Source organism: Amblyomma maculatum, unplaced genomic scaffold (genome assembly GCF_055883805.1).
Source record: "Amblyomma maculatum isolate TAMU_Amacu unplaced genomic scaffold, ASM5588380v1 scaffold_23, whole genome shotgun sequence".
Taxonomy (NCBI): Eukaryota; Metazoa; Arthropoda; class Arachnida; order Ixodida; family Ixodidae; genus Amblyomma; species Amblyomma maculatum.
In genome coordinates, this window is record NW_028146748.1 from 3,183,598 (window position 1) to 3,201,258 (window position 17,661).

General features: G+C 43.8%; 1 non-coding gene and 4 pseudogenes across 1 annotated transcript; all 5 read right to left on the reverse strand.

The window, feature by feature from the left end:
* Window positions 1-4,491: 4,491 nt before the first annotated feature.
* LOC146171375 (U2 spliceosomal RNA) lies at window positions 4,492-4,662 on the reverse strand (annotated as a pseudogene).
* A 2,759-nt stretch (window positions 4,663-7,421) lies between these two features.
* On the reverse strand, window positions 7,422-7,594 carry LOC146171376 (U2 spliceosomal RNA; annotated as a pseudogene).
* Window positions 7,595-12,365: 4,771 nt separating this feature from the next.
* On the reverse strand, window positions 12,366-12,536 carry LOC146171377 (U2 spliceosomal RNA; annotated as a pseudogene).
* A 3,198-nt stretch (window positions 12,537-15,734) lies between these two features.
* LOC146171378 (U2 spliceosomal RNA) lies at window positions 15,735-15,926 on the reverse strand. The gene has a single exon (XR_014702966.1). It is a non-coding gene; the product is annotated as a U2 spliceosomal RNA (small nuclear RNA).
* A 379-nt stretch (window positions 15,927-16,305) lies between these two features.
* On the reverse strand, window positions 16,306-16,476 carry LOC146171379 (U2 spliceosomal RNA; annotated as a pseudogene).
* Window positions 16,477-17,661: the final 1,185 nt, after the last annotated feature.

Below are 17,661 nucleotides of genomic sequence, written 5' to 3' on the forward strand. Positions count from 1 at the left end.
CATCACTTTGTCATTGTTGGGGTCCCAGGAGCCCAGGGCCCCAACAACGACTGCCTCGATGCTGACCCGCTAGAATTTCCGGAGCAGGTATTGGCGAACGGGTTCGTACTTGGCGATCTTACTCTCCCGTGCAGCATCGAAGGCGGTTTTGCGATTGTCAAAGGGACATGTGACATCGATGACAATCGCTGTTTCCCCGCGCGCCAGAACAAGATCTGGGCGGAGGTTCGTGTCACCCACGGGCCGGTTCTCATGGGTGACGGTGAATCGCTTCTCAGCGGCTGTCTTCAGCCGGTCGACGATCCTGTTGTGTCGGCTGGTGTAGGCGACGCTCTGGCGCATGCAGTGGCAGAGAACATGCGGGAGGGATTCCTTGTCTTGCCCGCATCTCCGACACCGCTGGTCAGCAGCGACATCCCACGGCCTGGCTCCGTTGAGGGGCAGCAGGTTCAGCCTCGCACGGTGCACGAAGCGCCAATCGCAGAAGCGAGTGCAGCGCCCCGTCCTCATGAAGTGGGAACTGCTACGGTCGGCTGCTACGCACTCCATCACTTTCCCCTGGTTAGGCTTTTCGTGGAGATTGTGATCTCGTGCGCGCATAGCGATGCTCCGAAGTGTCCTCACCACTTTCGTGCGCTGCTTCTGCGTGACGGTCACGTCGGCGCGAGTGATGCTGGGGCCCCCCTCTTGCATCTCCCACGTGACCGCCAGGCGCCGGGAAGCTTTGCGAGCCTCCGTCCATACAGACTGAAGCTGCGTTGCCCTAGCTCGGAAGTCTCCCTCCGTCTCCCCTGTCAGGTAGGCAGCGATGTCCTCATCCGTGGCTGGTCGGCGTAGTCTCTTCGTCGTGATGGCAGTAACGGCATGCAGCGCTAGATCTCGCACCTCTAGATCAAGAGAGGAGAGGAGCTTAAATGCATTGTCAATGCGGCAGATGTCGCTCAGCTCCGCTGCGAGGGGGATGCCGACCGAGCCCGATGCTGCACTGCCGTAGAGGTATTCATTGGCTGCGGTTCCTGGAAGATAAAGGGATTTTTTGATTAGTGGCCGCAGTGCATCGTCGAGGCGTGCCCACTCTGACTTGCCCAACACACCGCACCGCATGGAGAAATTCAGCGCTGGATATACAAATGTTTTCACAGCGTCCAATCTCTGCCAAGGGGCGAGCATTGAGCTAAGCAGGCGGCGGCCGGTGTTGATGGCCTGGTCCACAGTAGCTCTGTCCGGGAAGACGTTGAACCCTACAGGGCGGCCCAGGAACGTCTGGCTTTCAAAATCCTGGATAATTGGGATCTCAGCTCCTGCAATAAAGAAAGGGGTCAGTCTTGTACCAACCGGTGTTTTGCCGCTCAGATGAAGAGTGCGGCACTTCGCTGGGTTAAGCTGTAATCCCAGCCTAGAAGAAAGGGATTCAACAGTATTAATGCGGGCTTGAAGCATCTCCGGGTCATTGGCCAGGGGGGTGAGGTCATCGGCGTAGGCCAGGATGTTGTGCTGCCTCTCGCCTCCCTGCACAGCACGCAAAACAGGGTCAATGACAAAATTAAACAAGAGCCCGCTCAGTGGGCATCCCTGTCGAATCCCTGCAGAAATAGCGATCGGCCGTGTTGACCCTTCTTGTCCTAAGATGGTGGTGGTGTTGTCCCTGTAGAGGTCAGCGACGATCGAACAGAAGTCGCTGCCGGCGCCTGCTCCACGTAGTGCGTCGATGAGGGCATTGTGGGCGACAGATCCAAAGGCGTTGCTGAAGTCAAGGAACGCCACGCACAGCTCCCCACCGCCACCCCTCGCTGCGTCGAGGCGCTCCTGCAGCACGAAGTTGTGCTCAAACACACCATCGTGCGGCAGGAACCCCTTTTGACAACGAGAGAGCAGCTCGTGTTCAGCGATCCATCGCTGCAGCCGAGTGGCGAGACACCCAGCATACAGCTTTGAAATCGTCGACCCGAGTGCGATGGGGCGCCAGTTCGTGACGTCCTCCACAGGTCCCTTCTTGTGGATGAGGATGGTCCGGGACTCCTTCCATGCTGGGGGCACTCTCTTGAACTTGAGGCAGGCGTTGAATGCTGCTGTCAGGAAGGCTGCTTCAGGGTCTGTCGTCTTCCAGTGCTGGTAGGTGATTCGGTCGTTGCCGGGCGCGGTGTTCTCACATTTCCTCAGCTTCGTCAGGACCTCCTCTTCGGTGAACTTGTCTAGAGGGAATTCCGTGAGGTCGCTGCTCTTGGCCTTGTTGAGAAGAAGGCTGGTGTCCACCTCCTTGGGGCCCCACGTTGCAGTGAAGTGGTCCTCGAGATCCTGTAAAGGAACCGTGCACATAGGCGACTCGCCGTCCACAATCAGGCGTACTGCTCGGCGGCGATTCCTGCGGTAAAGAGACTGGATCTGCTGAGCGTTGTCGGGGTTGGTCGGACGGCGCGGCTTACCTCCGGCCGGAGCCTTCGGCAGCTTTACCGCCTTTCCAACCTCGGTGATGGCCTCCTCCAAGATGGAAAGAAAACCATCCCAACCCTCAGCAGACGCAGGCTCACGCAGCAAACACCGGAGGCGCCTGGTGTGGTCGACGAGTATGCCCTCGCACTCCAGTTCATCAGAAAGAGAATCAGTTAGTGCTCCCTGGGTGGCAGTTGCGTCATGGTGCCCGCCGCCGTCGTCGTCTTGAAGCTGCGATGTATTGCTTTCCTCGCTGATTGTTGACAGGTGAGCCTGTTGTCCGTCGCCTACCTGCAAGGAAGGAGAATCTTGTGAATTCTCCATCTCCCTGCTGCTGTTGGGTGTGCTGCTGGCAGGCACGGGAATTCCTTGGTCATCCTGCTGGGATGGGGAGGTGGGAAAAATTAGTGCTGGTGTTGCTGCTCTCGTGGTGCTGCTCTCTGGAGGAGGAGAGATGGGGGTTAGCGTTCGTGGCTCTTCCTGGCCCGCTTCCTCCACATTGGTGTCTTGTTGAGGCGTTGCTGGTGGTGTCCTTGCGTCTTGGCTGATGTCCTCTTCTTGTGGGGGCTCTAGATCCGGTGGTCTGGCGTCCCGGGATGGTGTCCTTCTTAGTCTTCTCGTCGCCGCTAACGGTGGCACGGGACGAGGCGGTAATCCCTGCATGGCAGTCTGTTTGCGGTGCCACATGTGATGATTTTCCAGCCCTCTTTTCGATGGAAAAGAGAGCTGGCAATCACCGCACTTGTGGCTGTGCAAGTCAGTGCTGGCCACCTCGAGCTTCTCTCCAGTAAGACAGGGATGCGCTTTTGGCCGAGGACCGACCTCTCTGTGGCAGAGAGTGCAAAAATGCGTGACCTGGCTTATGCGCACCCCATGCTCACTTTCAAGATGCCGAGTCAGGGACTGCCGCCTGGACGTCCACAATACCGGGGAGTACGCGGTAGCGCATCCCTCTTCCGTACATCGGAACGTCCTCGCCAGCGGAAAGAACAGCGTAAGGCTGTTCCCATCACGGCGAGGTTGCGATCCGGGCTGTGGCGGTTCTTCATTGTTGGCCGGGCTTGGACTGGTAGACGGCGATCGGACTGGGATGCGGCTTCTGCTGGCGGTGAAGGCGCTGCTTGTCGGAGGCGATGACATCACTTCTAGCAGCGGCGGTCGTCTGGAAGAAATGGCGGGGTGTATCCGCGCGACATACTGCGATAATGGATTTCCTTCCGCAGAAGAGGTCAGCGCTGCAGCTCCAACGGGGAAAAAGACTATCCAGAAAGAACAACTAACATACACTAATAATGAGACTGAAAAACCAAAGTGCGCACAGAAAAGAAAAAAAAAAAAAAAAGAGAGAATGCTCAACACCAAAAAAAAAAAAAAAAACAATATGAGAGCCCTCACCAAGCTCGTAGCAAAGCAAAACAAAAGATGGAGCTGAACAGGAGAGAAACACCAGTAAACACCACACACAAATCACCCTCAACACAATACAAGTGAAAAAGAGCAACGCAGCAACTAATCAAAATCGTCACTCAATTACCAGGCAAACGCGGCAAAGAGCCCTCACCAAGCTCAAAAAAAAAAAAAAAAAAAAAAGTTTAATGGGAGCGAAACATGGGAAACACCACACTTGACTGGAAAACGGCTCTTACTACACTTTGATCTTAGCCAAAAGGCCGAGAAGCGATAAATTGACAAGGAACTGCAGTTCGATCCCATCAAAAATGTATGCCCAAGTGGTGCCACTTATCGGTTGTTGCAGAAACAGCGTCGGTCCATCGTTTTTTGTTTGTAGCACTTGAGCTATGGTTTACCAAATCTCGACACATCCCTTGAAGGGGATTCTTAATCAAACCATTCTTTATTGCCTCAAATAATGGACTCACATGCAATGACATGCGGAAAAAGTAACCCAAGGTGTCACTGCATGCACGAGGCGCCCAACAATGCAATAAGACAGGCATTGAGAGGATTGCTGTGTTAGGCACATGGATAGCAGTGAGCTCGAATGAAAAAAGTTAGTTGGCCTCATCTTTGAGTTGTGATTGTCCTCCCCCAAAAACCGTGAGTCGCTTAGCTAGTCCCGGAAGTAGTGCAGTACCGGGTAGACCCGTGGCAGAGGTACAGCAAGCCCAGAATGCTCTGCCGCATTACAAAAAATAGTATAATGTCAGGGTTACAAATTACAACTGGCAACTGATATCAAGCTGTTAAAACAGTGTTTTCCAGAAATGTTTTGTACATTTGCAAGCAATGCTTTATTGCAGATACCTACTGCTATTAAGGCAAAAGCCTTTATTGCCTCATAGTTGTCGTTAGCAAAAGTGTCACATTTTTGCCACAGCACTTATTGGTCGCGAAGGGAAGACGTCGTGGAGGTGTCGACCAATCACAGAGCAACACCACAGTATGTGCAAATGCATAGCTTATATGTCCATATGTCAATCAATGAGCAGTTACTAATTAAAAAGGAAATAAATAAGTAAATAATTATTTATATGCTATGTCCTGGTTATTGCACTAATTACTCAATATTGGCTAGGTAAACAATTATTACTAATTATTTACAGTTGCGAAAATATAATTACTAATTATTACCACACTGTAAAACCAACCACATTGGCTAGATAAACAATTATTACTAATTATTTATAGTTGCATAGTATACTTACTAATTATTACCACACTCTGTAAAACCAACCACATTGGCTACATAAACAATTATTAATAATTATTTACAGTTGCGTAAATAATTACTACACTCTGTAAAACCAACCACATTGGCTAGGTAAACAATTATTACTAATTATTTACAGTTACGTAAATATAATTACTAATTATTACCACACTGTAAAACCAACCACAATGGCTAGGTAAACTTTTAATACTAATTATTTACATTTGCGTAAATATAATTACCAATTACTTCCACACTCTGCAAAACCAACCACAATGGCTAGGTAAACTATTACTAATTATTTACAGTTGCGAAAATATAATTACTAATTATTACCACACTGTAAAACCAACCACATTGGCTAGATAAACAATTATTACTAATTATTTATAGTTGCATAGTATACTTACTAATTATTACCACACTCTGTAAAACCAACCACATTGGCTAGATAAACAATTATTAATAATTATTTACAGTTGCGTAAATAATTACTACACTCTGTAAAACCAACCACATTGGCTAGGTAAACAATTATTACTAATTATTTACAGTTGCGTAAATATAATTACTAATTATTACCACACTGTAAAACCAACCACAATGGCTAGGTAAACTTTTAATACTAATTATTTACATTTGCGTAAATATAATTACCAATTACTTCCACACTCTGCAAAACCAACCACAATGGCTAGGTAAACTATTACTAATTATTTACAGTTGCGAAAATATAATTACTAATTATTACCACACTGTAAAACCAACCACATTGGCTAGATAAACAATTATTACTAATTATTTATAGTTGCATAGTATACTTACTAATTATTACCACACTCTGTAAAACCAACCACATTGGCTACATAAACAATTATTAATAATTATTTACAGTTGCGTAAATAATTACTACACTTTGTAAAACCAACCACATTGGCTAGGTAAACAATTATTACTAATTATTTACAGTTGCGTAAATATAATTACTAATTATTACCACACTGTAAAACCAACCACAATGGCTAGGTAAACTTTTAATACTAATTATTTACATTTGCGTAAATATAATTACCAATTACTTCCACACTCTGCAAAACCAACCACAATGGCTAGGTAAACTATTATTACTAATTATTTACAGTTGCGAAAATATAATTACTAATTATTACCACACTGTAAAACCAACCACATTGGCTAGATAAACAATTATTACTAATTATTTATAGTTGCATAGTGTACTTACTAATTATTACCACACTCTGTAAAACCAACCACATTGGCTACATAAACAATTATTAATAATTATTTACAGTCGTAAATAATTACTACACTCTTTAAAACCAACCACATTGGCTAGGTAAACAATTATTACTAATTATTGACAGTTGCGTGAATATAATTACTAATTATAACCACACTCTGTAAAACCAACCACAATTGCTAGGTAAACTGTTATTACTAATTATTTACAGTTGCGTAAATATAATTACTAATTATTACCACACTGTAAAACCAACCACAATGGCTAGGTAAACTTTTAATACTAATTATTTACATTTGCGTAAATATAATTACCAATTACTTCCACACTGTAAAACCAACCACAATGGCTAGGTAAACTATTATTACTAATTATTTACAGTTGCGAAAATATAATTACTAATTATTACCACACTGTAAAACCAACCACATTGGCTAGATAAACAATTATTACTAATTATTTATAGTTGCATAGTATACTTACTAATTATTACCACACTCTGTAAAACCAACCACATTGGCTACATAAACAATTATTAATAATTATTTACAGTTGCGTAAATAATTATTACTAATTATTGACAGTTGCGTGAATATAATTACTAATTATAACCACACTCTGTAAAACCAACCACAATTGCTAGGTAAACTATTATTACTAATTATTTACAGTTGCGTAAATATAATTACTAATTATTACCACACTGTAAAACCAACCACAATGGCTAGGTAAACTTTTATTACTAATTATTTATAGTTGCATAGTATACTTACTAATTATTATCACACTCTGTAAAACCAACCACATTGGCTACATAAACAATTATTAATAATTATTTACAGTTGCGTAAATAATTACTACACTCTGTAAAACCAACCACATAACTTTAAAAGTCGGAAAAAAGTCGGAAAAAAAAGTCGGAAAAAAAAGTCGGAAAAAAAAGTCGGAAAAAAAAGTCGGAAAAAAAAGTCGGAAAAAAAAAGTCCAAAAATTTCTAGAACAAAACAAAGCAGTTTTTCTGTTTTTTTTTCAATTGTGCCTTCTCCCCCCAAAAGGGGGAGATGCTGGGCCGGTCCCGGAAGTAGTGCAGTACCGGGTCGACCCGTGGCGGAGTTGGAGCAAGCCCCGAACACTCCGCCGCGCTACAAAAATCAGTTTAATATCATGGGTACAATTAGAACCCGTAACAGATATTAAGCTGTTAAGAACAGAGTGTTTTTCAGAAATGTTTTGTACATTTCCTAGCAGTTTTATTGCAGACACCTACTGTTGTTGTTCATTCCTTTTTAGGGGAAATCTCATCTGTAAAGTTTTATTCCTGGTGTGGGGTGAGTGTATTGTTGTGCGTGTAGGAAGTCTTTCTAACTCGAGCTGCTGAAGTCCACCGAAGTGCGAGCCCTTCAATTTGCAGCTACGTGTTTAGCATAGACTTCACGAGAAGCTGCGATGGTATCGCTCACCGCCAGCTTCTTGAAGAGACGCATGTAGCGTTTGCTACAGAGGCGCCTCATCACTTTGTCATTGTTGGGGTCCCAGGAGCCCAGGGCCCCAACAACGACTGCCTCGATGCTGACCCGCTGGAATTTCCGGAGCAGGTATTGGCGAACGGGTTCGTACTTGGCGATCTTACTCTCCCGTGCAGCATCGAAGGCGGTTTTGCGATTGTCAAAGGGACATGTGACATCGATGACAATCGCTGTTTCCCCGCGCGCCAGAACAAGATCTGGGCGGAGGTTCGTGTCACCCACGGGCCGGTTCTCATGGGTGACGGTGAATCGCTTCTCAGCGGCTGTCTTCAGCCGGTCGACGATCCTGTTGTGTCGGCTGGTGTAGGCGACGCTCTGGCGCATGCAGTGGCAGAGAACATGCGGGAGGGATTCCTTGTCTTGCCCGCATCTCCGACACCGCTGGTCAGCAGCGACATCCCACGGCCTGGCTCCGTTGAGGGGCAGCAGGTTCAGCCTCGCACGGTGCACGAAGCGCCAATCGCAGAAGCGAGTGAAGCGCCCCGTCCTCATGAAGTGGGAACTGCTACGGTCGGCTGCTACGCACTCCATCACTTTCCCCTGGTTAGGCTTTTCGTGGAGATTGTGATCTCGTGCGCGCATAGCGATGCTCCGAAGTGTCCTCACCACTTTCGTGCGCTGCTTCTGCGTGACGGTCACGTCGGCGCGAGTGATGCTGGGGCCCCCCTCTTGCATCTCCCACGTGACCGCCAGGCGCCGGGAAGCTTTGCGAGCCTCCGTCCATACAGACTGAAGCTGCGTTGCCCTAGCTCGGAAGTCTCCCTCCGTCTCCCCTGTCAGGTAGGCAGCGATGTCCTCATCCGTGGCTGGTCGGCGTAGTCTCTTCGTCGTGATGGCAGTAACGGCATGCAGCGCTAGATCTCGCACCTCTAGATCAAGAGAGGAGAGGAGCTTAAATGCATTGTCAATGCGGCAGATGTCGCTCAGCTCCGCTGCGAGGGGGATGCCGACCGAGCCCGATGCTGCACTGCCGTAGAGGTATTCATTGGCTGCGGTTCCTGGAAGATAAAGGGATTTTTTGATTAGTGGCCGCAGTGCATCGTCGAGGCGTGCCCACTCTGACTTGCCCAACACACCGCACCGCATGGAGAAATTCAGCGCTGGATATACAAATGTTTTCACAGCGTCCAATCTCTGCCAAGGGGCGAGCATTGAGCTAAGCAGGCGGCGGCCGGTGTTGATGGCCTGGTCCACAGTAGCTCTGTCCGGGAAGACGTTGAACCCTACAGGGCGGCCCAGGAACGTCTGGCTTTCAAAATCCTGGATAATTGGGATCTCAGCTCCTGCAATAAAGAAAGGGGTCAGTCTTGTACCAACCGGTGTTTTGCCGCTCAGATGAAGAGTGCGGCACTTCGCTGGGTTAAGCTGTAATCCCAGCCTAGAAGAAAGGGATTCAACAGTATTAATGCGGGCTTGAAGCATCTCCGGGTCATTGGCCAGGGGGGTGAGGTCATCGGCGTAGGCCAGGATGTTGTGCTGCCTCTCGCCTCCCTGCACAGCACGCAAAACAGGGTCAATGACAAAATTAAACAAGAGCCCGCTCAGTGGGCATCCCTGTCGAATCCCTGCAGAAATAGCGATCGGCCGTGTTGACCCTTCTTGTCCTACGATGGTGGTGGTGTTGTCCCTGTAGAGGTCAGCGACGATCGAACAGAAGTCGCTGCCGGCGCCTGCTCCACGTAGTGCGTCGATGAGGGCATTGTGGGCGACAGATCCAAAGGCGTTGCTGAAGTCAAGGAACGCCACGCACAGCTCCCCACCGCCACCCCTCGCTGCGTCGAGGCGCTCCTGCAGCACGAAGTTGTGCTCAAACACACCATCGTGCGGCAGGAACCCCTTTTGACAACGAGAGAGCAGCTCGTGTTCAGCGATCCATCGCTGCAGCCGAGTGGCGAGACACCCAGCATACAGCTTTGAAATCGTCGACCCGAGTGCGATGGGGCGCCAGTTCGTGACGTCCTCCACAGGTCCCTTCTTGTGGATGAGGATGGTCCGGGACTCCTTCCATGCTGGGGGCACTCTCTTGAACTTGAGGCAGGCGTTGAATGCTGCTGTCAGGAAGGCTGCTTCAGGGTCTGTCGTCTTCCAGTGCTGGTAGGTGATTCGGTAGTTGCCGGGCGCGGTGTTCTCACATTTCCTCAGCTTCGTCAGGACCTCCTCTTCGGTGAACTTGTCTAGAGGGAATTCCGTGAGGTCGCTGCTCTTGGCCTTGTTGAGAAGAAGGCTGGTGTCCACCTCCTTGGGGCCCCACGTTGCAGTGAAGTGGTCCTCGAGATCCTGTAAAGGAACCGTGCACATAGGCGACTCGCCGTCCACAATCAGGCGTACTGCTCGGCGGCGATTCCTGCGGTAAAGAGACTGGATCTGCTGAGCGTTGTCGGGGTTGGTCGGACGGCGCGGCTTACCTCCGGCCGGAGCCTTCGGCAGCTTTACCGCCTTTCCAACCTCGGTGATGGCCTCCTCCAAGATGGAAAGAAAACCATCCCAACCCTCAGCAGACGCAGGCTCACGCAGCAAACACCGGAGGCGCCTGGTGTGGTCGACGAGTATGCCCTCGCACTCCAGTTCATCAGAAAGAGAATCAGTTAGTGCTCCCTGGGTGGCAGTTGCGTCATGGTGCCCGCCGCCGTCGTCGTCTTGAAGCTGCGATGTATTGCTTTCCTCGCTGATTGTTGACAGGTGAGCCTGTTGTCCGTCGCCTACCTGCAAGGAAGGAGAATCTTGTGAATTCTCCATCTCCCTGCTGCTGTTGGGTGTGCTGCTGGCAGGCACGGGAATTCCTTGGTCATCCTGCTGGGATGGGGAGGTGGGAAAATTTAGTGCTGGTGTTGCTGCTCTCGTGGTGCTGCTCTCTGGAGGAGGAGAGATGGGGGTTAGCGTTCGTGGCTCTTCCTGGCCCGCTTCCTCCACATTGGTGTCTTGTTGAGGCGTTGCTGGTGGTGTCCTTGCGTCTTGGCTGATGTCCTCTTCTTGTGGGGGCTCTAGATCCGGTGGTCTGGCGTCCCGGGATGGTGTCCTTCTTAGTCTTCTCGTCGCCGCTAACGGTGGCACGGGACGAGGCGGTAATCCCTGCATGGCAGTCTGTTTGCGGTGCCACATGTGATGATTTTCCAGCCCTCTTTTCGATGGAAAAGAGAGCTGGCAATCACCGCACTTGTGGCTGTGCAAGTCAGTGCTGGCCACCTCGAGCTTCTCTCCAGTAAGACAGGGATGCGCTTTTGGCCGAGGACCGACCTCTCTGTGGCAGAGAGTGCAAAAATGCGTGACCTGGCTTATGCGCACCCCATGCTCACTTTCAAGATGCCGAGTCAGGGACTGCCGCCTGGACGTCCACAATACCGGGGAGTACGCGGTAGCGCATCCCTCTTCCGTACATCGGAACGTCCTCGCCAGCGGAAAGAACAGCGTAAGGCTGTTCCCATCACGGCGAGGTTGCGATCCGGGCTGTGGCGGTTCTTCATTGTTGGCCGGGCTTGGACTGGTAGACGGCGATCGGACTGGGATGCGGCTTCTGCTGGCGGTGAAGGCGCTGCTTGTCGGAGGCGATGACATCACTTCTAGCAGCGGCGGTCGTCTGGAAGAAATGGCGGGGTGTATCCGCGCGACATACTGCGATAATGGATTTCCTTCCGCAGAAGAGGTCAGCGCTGCAGCTCCAACGGGGAAAAAGACTATCCAGAAAGAACAACTAACATACACTAATAATGAGACTGAAAAACCAAAGTGCGCACAGAAAAGAAAAAAAAAAAAAAAAAAAAGAGAGAATGCTCAACACCAAAAAAAAAAAAAAAAACAATATGAGAGCCCTCACCAAGCTCGTAGCAAAGCAAAACAAAAGATGGAGCTGAACAGGAGAGAAACACCAGTAAACACCACACACAAATCACCCTCAACACAATACAAGTGAAAAAGAGCAACGCAGCAACTAATCAAAATCGTCACTCAATTACCAGGCAAACGCGGCAAAGAGCCCTCACCAAGCTCAAAAAAAAAAAAAAAAAAAAAAGTTTAACGGGAGCGAAACATGGGAAACACCACACTTGACTGGAAAACGGCTCTTACTACACTTTGATCTTAGCCAAAAGGCCGAGAAGCGATAAATTGACAAGGAACTGCAGTTCGATCCCATCAAAAATGTATGCCCAAGTGGTGCCACTTATCGGTTGTTGCAGAAACAGCGTCGGTCCACCGTTTTTTGTTTGTAGCACTTGAGCTATGGTTTACCAAATCTCGACACATCCCTTGAAGGGGATTCTTAATCAAACCATTCTTTATTGCCTCAAATAATGGACTCACATGCAATGACATGCGGAAAAAGTAACCCAAGGTGTCACTGCATGCACGAGGCGCCCAACAATGCAATAAGACAGGCATTGAGAGGATTGCTGTGTTAGGCACATGGATAGCAGTGAGCTCGAATGAAAAAAGTTAGTTGGCCTCATCTTTGAGTTGTGATTGTCCTCCCCCAAAAACCGTGAGTCGCTTAGCTAGTCCCGGAAGTAGTGCAGTACCGGGTAGACCCGTGGCAGAGGTACAGCAAGCCCAGAATGCTCTGCCGCATTACAAAAAATAGTATAATGTCAGGGTTACAAATTACAACTGGCAACTGATATCAAGCTGTTAAAACAGTGTTTTCCAGAAATGTTTTGTACATTTGCAAGCAATGCTTTATTGCAGATACCTACTGCTATTAAGGCAAAAGCCTTTATTGCCTCATAGTTGTCGTTAGCAAAAGTGTCACATTTTTGCCACAGCACTTATTGGTCGCGAAGGGAAGACGTCGTGGAGGTGTCGACCAATCACAGAGCAACACCACAGTATGTGCAAATGCATAGCTTATATGTCCATATGTCAATCAATGAGCAGTTACTAATTAAAAAGGAAATAAATAAGTAAATAATTATTTATATGCTATGTCCTGGTTATTGCACTAATTACTCAATATTGGCTAGGTAAACAATTATTACTAATTATTTACAGTTGCGAAAATATAATTACTAATTATTACCACACTGTAAAACCAACCACATTGGCTAGATAAACAATTATTACTAATTATTTATAGTTGCATAGTATACTTACTAATTATTACCACACTCTGTAAAACCAACCACATTGGCTACATAAACAATTATTAATAATTATTTACAGTTGCGTAAATAATTACTACACTCTGTAAAACCAACCACATTGGCTAGGTAAACAATTATTACTAATTATTTACAGTTACGTAAATATAATTACTAATTATTACCACACTGTAAAACCAACCACAATGGCTAGGTAAACTTTTAATACTAATTATTTACATTTGCGTAAATATAATTACCAATTACTTCCACACTCTGCAAAACCAACCACAATGGCTAGGTAAACTATTACTAATTATTTACAGTTGCGAAAATATAATTACTAATTATTACCACACTGTAAAACCAACCACATTGGCTAGATAAACAATTATTACTAATTATTTATAGTTGCATAGTATACTTACTAATTATTACCACACTGTAAAACCAACCACATTGGCTAGATAAACAATTATTAATAATTATTTACAGTTGCGTAAATAATTACTACACTCTGTAAAACCAACCACATTGGCTAGGTAAACAATTATTACTAATTATTTACAGTTGCGTAAATATAATTACTAATTATTACCACACTGTAAAACCAACCACAATGGCTAGGTAAACTTTTAATACTAATTATTTACATTTGCGTAAATATAATTACCAATTACTTCCACACTCTGCAAAACCAACCACAATGGCTAGGTAAACTATTACTAATTATTTACAGTTGCGAAAATATAATTACTAATTATTACCACACTGTAAAACCAACCACATTGGCTAGATAAACAATTATTACTAATTATTTATAGTTGCATAGTATACTTACTAATTATTACCACACTCTGTAAAACCAACCACATTGGCTACATAAACAATTAATAATAATTATTTACAGTTGCGTAAATAATTACTACACTTTGTAAAACCAACCACATTGGCTAGGTAAACAATTATTACTAATTATTTACAGTTGCGTAAATATAATTACTAATTATTACCACACTGTAAAACCAACCACAATGGCTAGGTAAACTTTTAATACTAATTATTTACATTTGCGTAAATATAATTACCAATTACTTCCACACTCTGCAAAACCAACCACAATGGCTAGGTAAACTATTACTAATTATTTACAGTTGCGAAAATATAATTACTAATTATTACCACACTGTAAAACCAACCACATTGGCTAGATAAACAATTATTACTAATTATTTATAGTTGCATAGTATACTTACTAATTATTACCACACTCTGTAAAACCAACCACATTGGCTACATAAACAATTATTAATAATTATTTACAGTTGCGTAAATAATTACTACACTTTGTAAAACCAACCACATTGGCTAGGTAAACAATTATTACTAATTATTTACAGTTGCGTAAATATAATTACTAATTATTACCACACTGTAAAACCAACCACAATGGCTAGGTAAACTTTTAATACTAATTATTTACATTTGCGTAAATATAATTACCAATTACTTCCACACTCTGCAAAACCAACCACAATGGCTAGGTAAACTATTATTACTAATTATTTACAGTTGCGAAAATATAATTACTAATTATTACCACACTGTAAAACCAACCACATTGGCTAGATAAACAATTATTACTAATTATTTATAGTTGCATAGTGTACTTACTAATTATTACCACACTCTGTAAAACCAACCACATTGGCTACATAAACAATTATTAATAATTATTTACAGTCGTAAATAATTACTACACTCTTTAAAACCAACCACATTGGCTAGGTAAACAATTATTACTAATTATTGACAGTTGCGTGAATATAATTACTAATTATAACCACACTCTGTAAAACCAACCACAATTGCTAGGTAAACTGTTATTACTAATTATTTACAGTTGCGTAAATATAATTACTAATTATTACCACACTGTAAAACCAACCACAATGGCTAGGTAAACTTTTAATACTAATTATTTACATTTGCGTAAATATAATTACCAATTACTTCCACACTGTAAAACCAACCACAATGGCTAGGTAAACTATTATTACTAATTATTTACAGTTGCGAAAATATAATTACTAATTATTACCACACTGTAAAACCAACCACATTGGCTAGATAAACAATTATTACTAATTATTTATAGTTGCATAGTATACTTACTAATTATTACCACACTCTGTAAAACCAACCACATTGGCTACATAAACAATTATTAATAATTATTTACAGTTGCGTAAATAATTATTACTAATTATTGACAGTTGCGTGAATATAATTACTAATTATAACCACACTCTGTAAAACCAACCACAATTGCTAGGTAAACTATTATTACTAATTATTTACAGTTGCGTAAATATAATTACTAATTATTACCACACTGTAAAACCAACCACAATGGCTAGGTAAACTTTTATTACTAATTATTTATAGTTGCATAGTATACTTACTAATTATTACCACACTCTGTAAAACCAACCACATTGGCTACATAAACAATTATTAATAATTATTTACAGTTGCGTAAATAATTACTACACTCTGTAAAACCAACCACATAACAGTAAAAGTCGGAAAAAAAAGTCGGAAAAAAAAGTCGGAAAAAAAAGTCGGAAAAAAAAGTCGGAAAAAAAAGTCGGAAAAAAAGTCGGAAAAAAAAGTCGGAAAAAAAAGTCGGAAAAAAAAAGTCCAAAAATTTCTAGAACAAAACAAAGCAGTTTTTCTGTTTTTTTTCAATTGTGCCTTCTCCCCCCAAAAGGGGGAGATGCTGGGCCGGTCCCGGAAGTAGTGCAGTACCGGGTCGACCCGTGGCGGAGTTGGAGCAAGCCCCGAACACTCCGCCGCGCTACAAAAATCAGTTTAATATCATGGGTACAATTAGAACCCGTAACAGATATTAAGCTGTTAAGAACAGATACTACACTTTGATCTTAGCCAAAAGGCCGAGAAGCGATAAATTGACAAGGAACTGCAGTTCGATCCCATCAAAAATGTATGCCCAAGTGGTGCCACTTATCGGTTGTTGCAGAAACAGCGTCGGTCCACCGTTTTTTGTTTGTAGCACTTGAGCTATGGTTTACCAAATCTCGACACATCCCTTGAAGGGGATTCTTAATCAAACCATTCTTTATTGCCTCAAATAATGGACTCACATGCAATGACATGCGGAAAAAGTAACCCAAGGTGTCACTGCATGCACGAGGCGCCCAACAATGCAATAAGACAGGCATTGAGAGGATTGCTGTGTTAGGCACATGGATAGCAGTGAGCTCGAATGAAAAAAGTTAGTTGGCCTCATCTTTGAGTTGTGATTGTCCTCCCCCAAAAACCGTGAGTCGCTTAGCTAGTCCCGGAAGTAGTGCAGTACCGGGTAGACCCGTGGCAGAGGTACAGCAAGCCCAGAATGCTCTGCCGCATTACAAAAAATAGTATAATGTCAGGGTTACAAATTACAACTGGCAACTGATATCAAGCTGTTAAAACAGTGTTTTCCAGAAATGTTTTGTACATTTGCAAGCAATGCTTTATTGCAGATACCTACTGCTATTAAGGCAAAAGCCTTTATTGCCTCATAGTTGTCGTTAGCAAAAGTGTCACATTTTTGCCACAGCACTTATTGGTCGCGAAGGGAAGACGTCGTGGAGGTGTCGACCAATCACAGAGCAACACCACAGTATGTGCAAATGCATAGCTTATATGTCCATATGTCAATCAATGAGCAGTTACTAATTAAAAAGGAAATAAATAAGTAAATAATTATTTATATGCTATGTCCTGGTTATTGCACTAATTACTCAATATTGGCTAGGTAAACAATTATTACTAATTATTTACAGTTGCGAAAATATAATTACTAATTATTACCACACTGTAAAACCAACCACATTGGCTAGATAAACAATTATTACTAATTATTTATAGTTGCATAGTATACTTACTAATTATTACCACACTCTGTAAAACCAACCACATTGGCTACATAAACAATTATTAATAATTATTTACAGTTGCGTAAATAATTACTACACTCTGTAAAACCAACCACATTGGCTAGGTAAACAATTATTACTAATTATTTACAGTTACGTAAATATAATTACTAATTATTACCACACTGTAAAGCCAACCACAATGGCTAGGTAAACTTTTAATACTAATTATTTACATTTGCGTAAATATAATTACCAATTACTTCCACACTCTGCAAAACCAACCACAATGGCTAGGTAAACTATTACTAATTATTTACAGTTGCGAAAATATAATTACTAATTATTACCACACTGTAAAACCAACCACATTGGCTAGATAAACAATTATTACTAATTATTTATAGTTGCATAGTATACTTACTAATTATTACCACACTCTGTAAAACCAACCACATTGGCTAGATAAACAATTATTAATAATTATTTACAGTTGCGTAAATAATTACTACACTCTGTAAAACCAACCACATTGGCTAGGTAAACAATTATTACTAATTATTTACAGTTGCGTAAATATAATTACTAATTATTACCACACTGTAAAACCAACCACAATGGCTAGGTAAACTTTTAATACTAATTATTTACATTTGCGTAAATATAATTACCAATTACTTCCACACTCTGCAAAACCAACCACAATGGCTAGGTAAACTATTACTAATTATTTACAGTTGCGAAAATATAATTACTAATT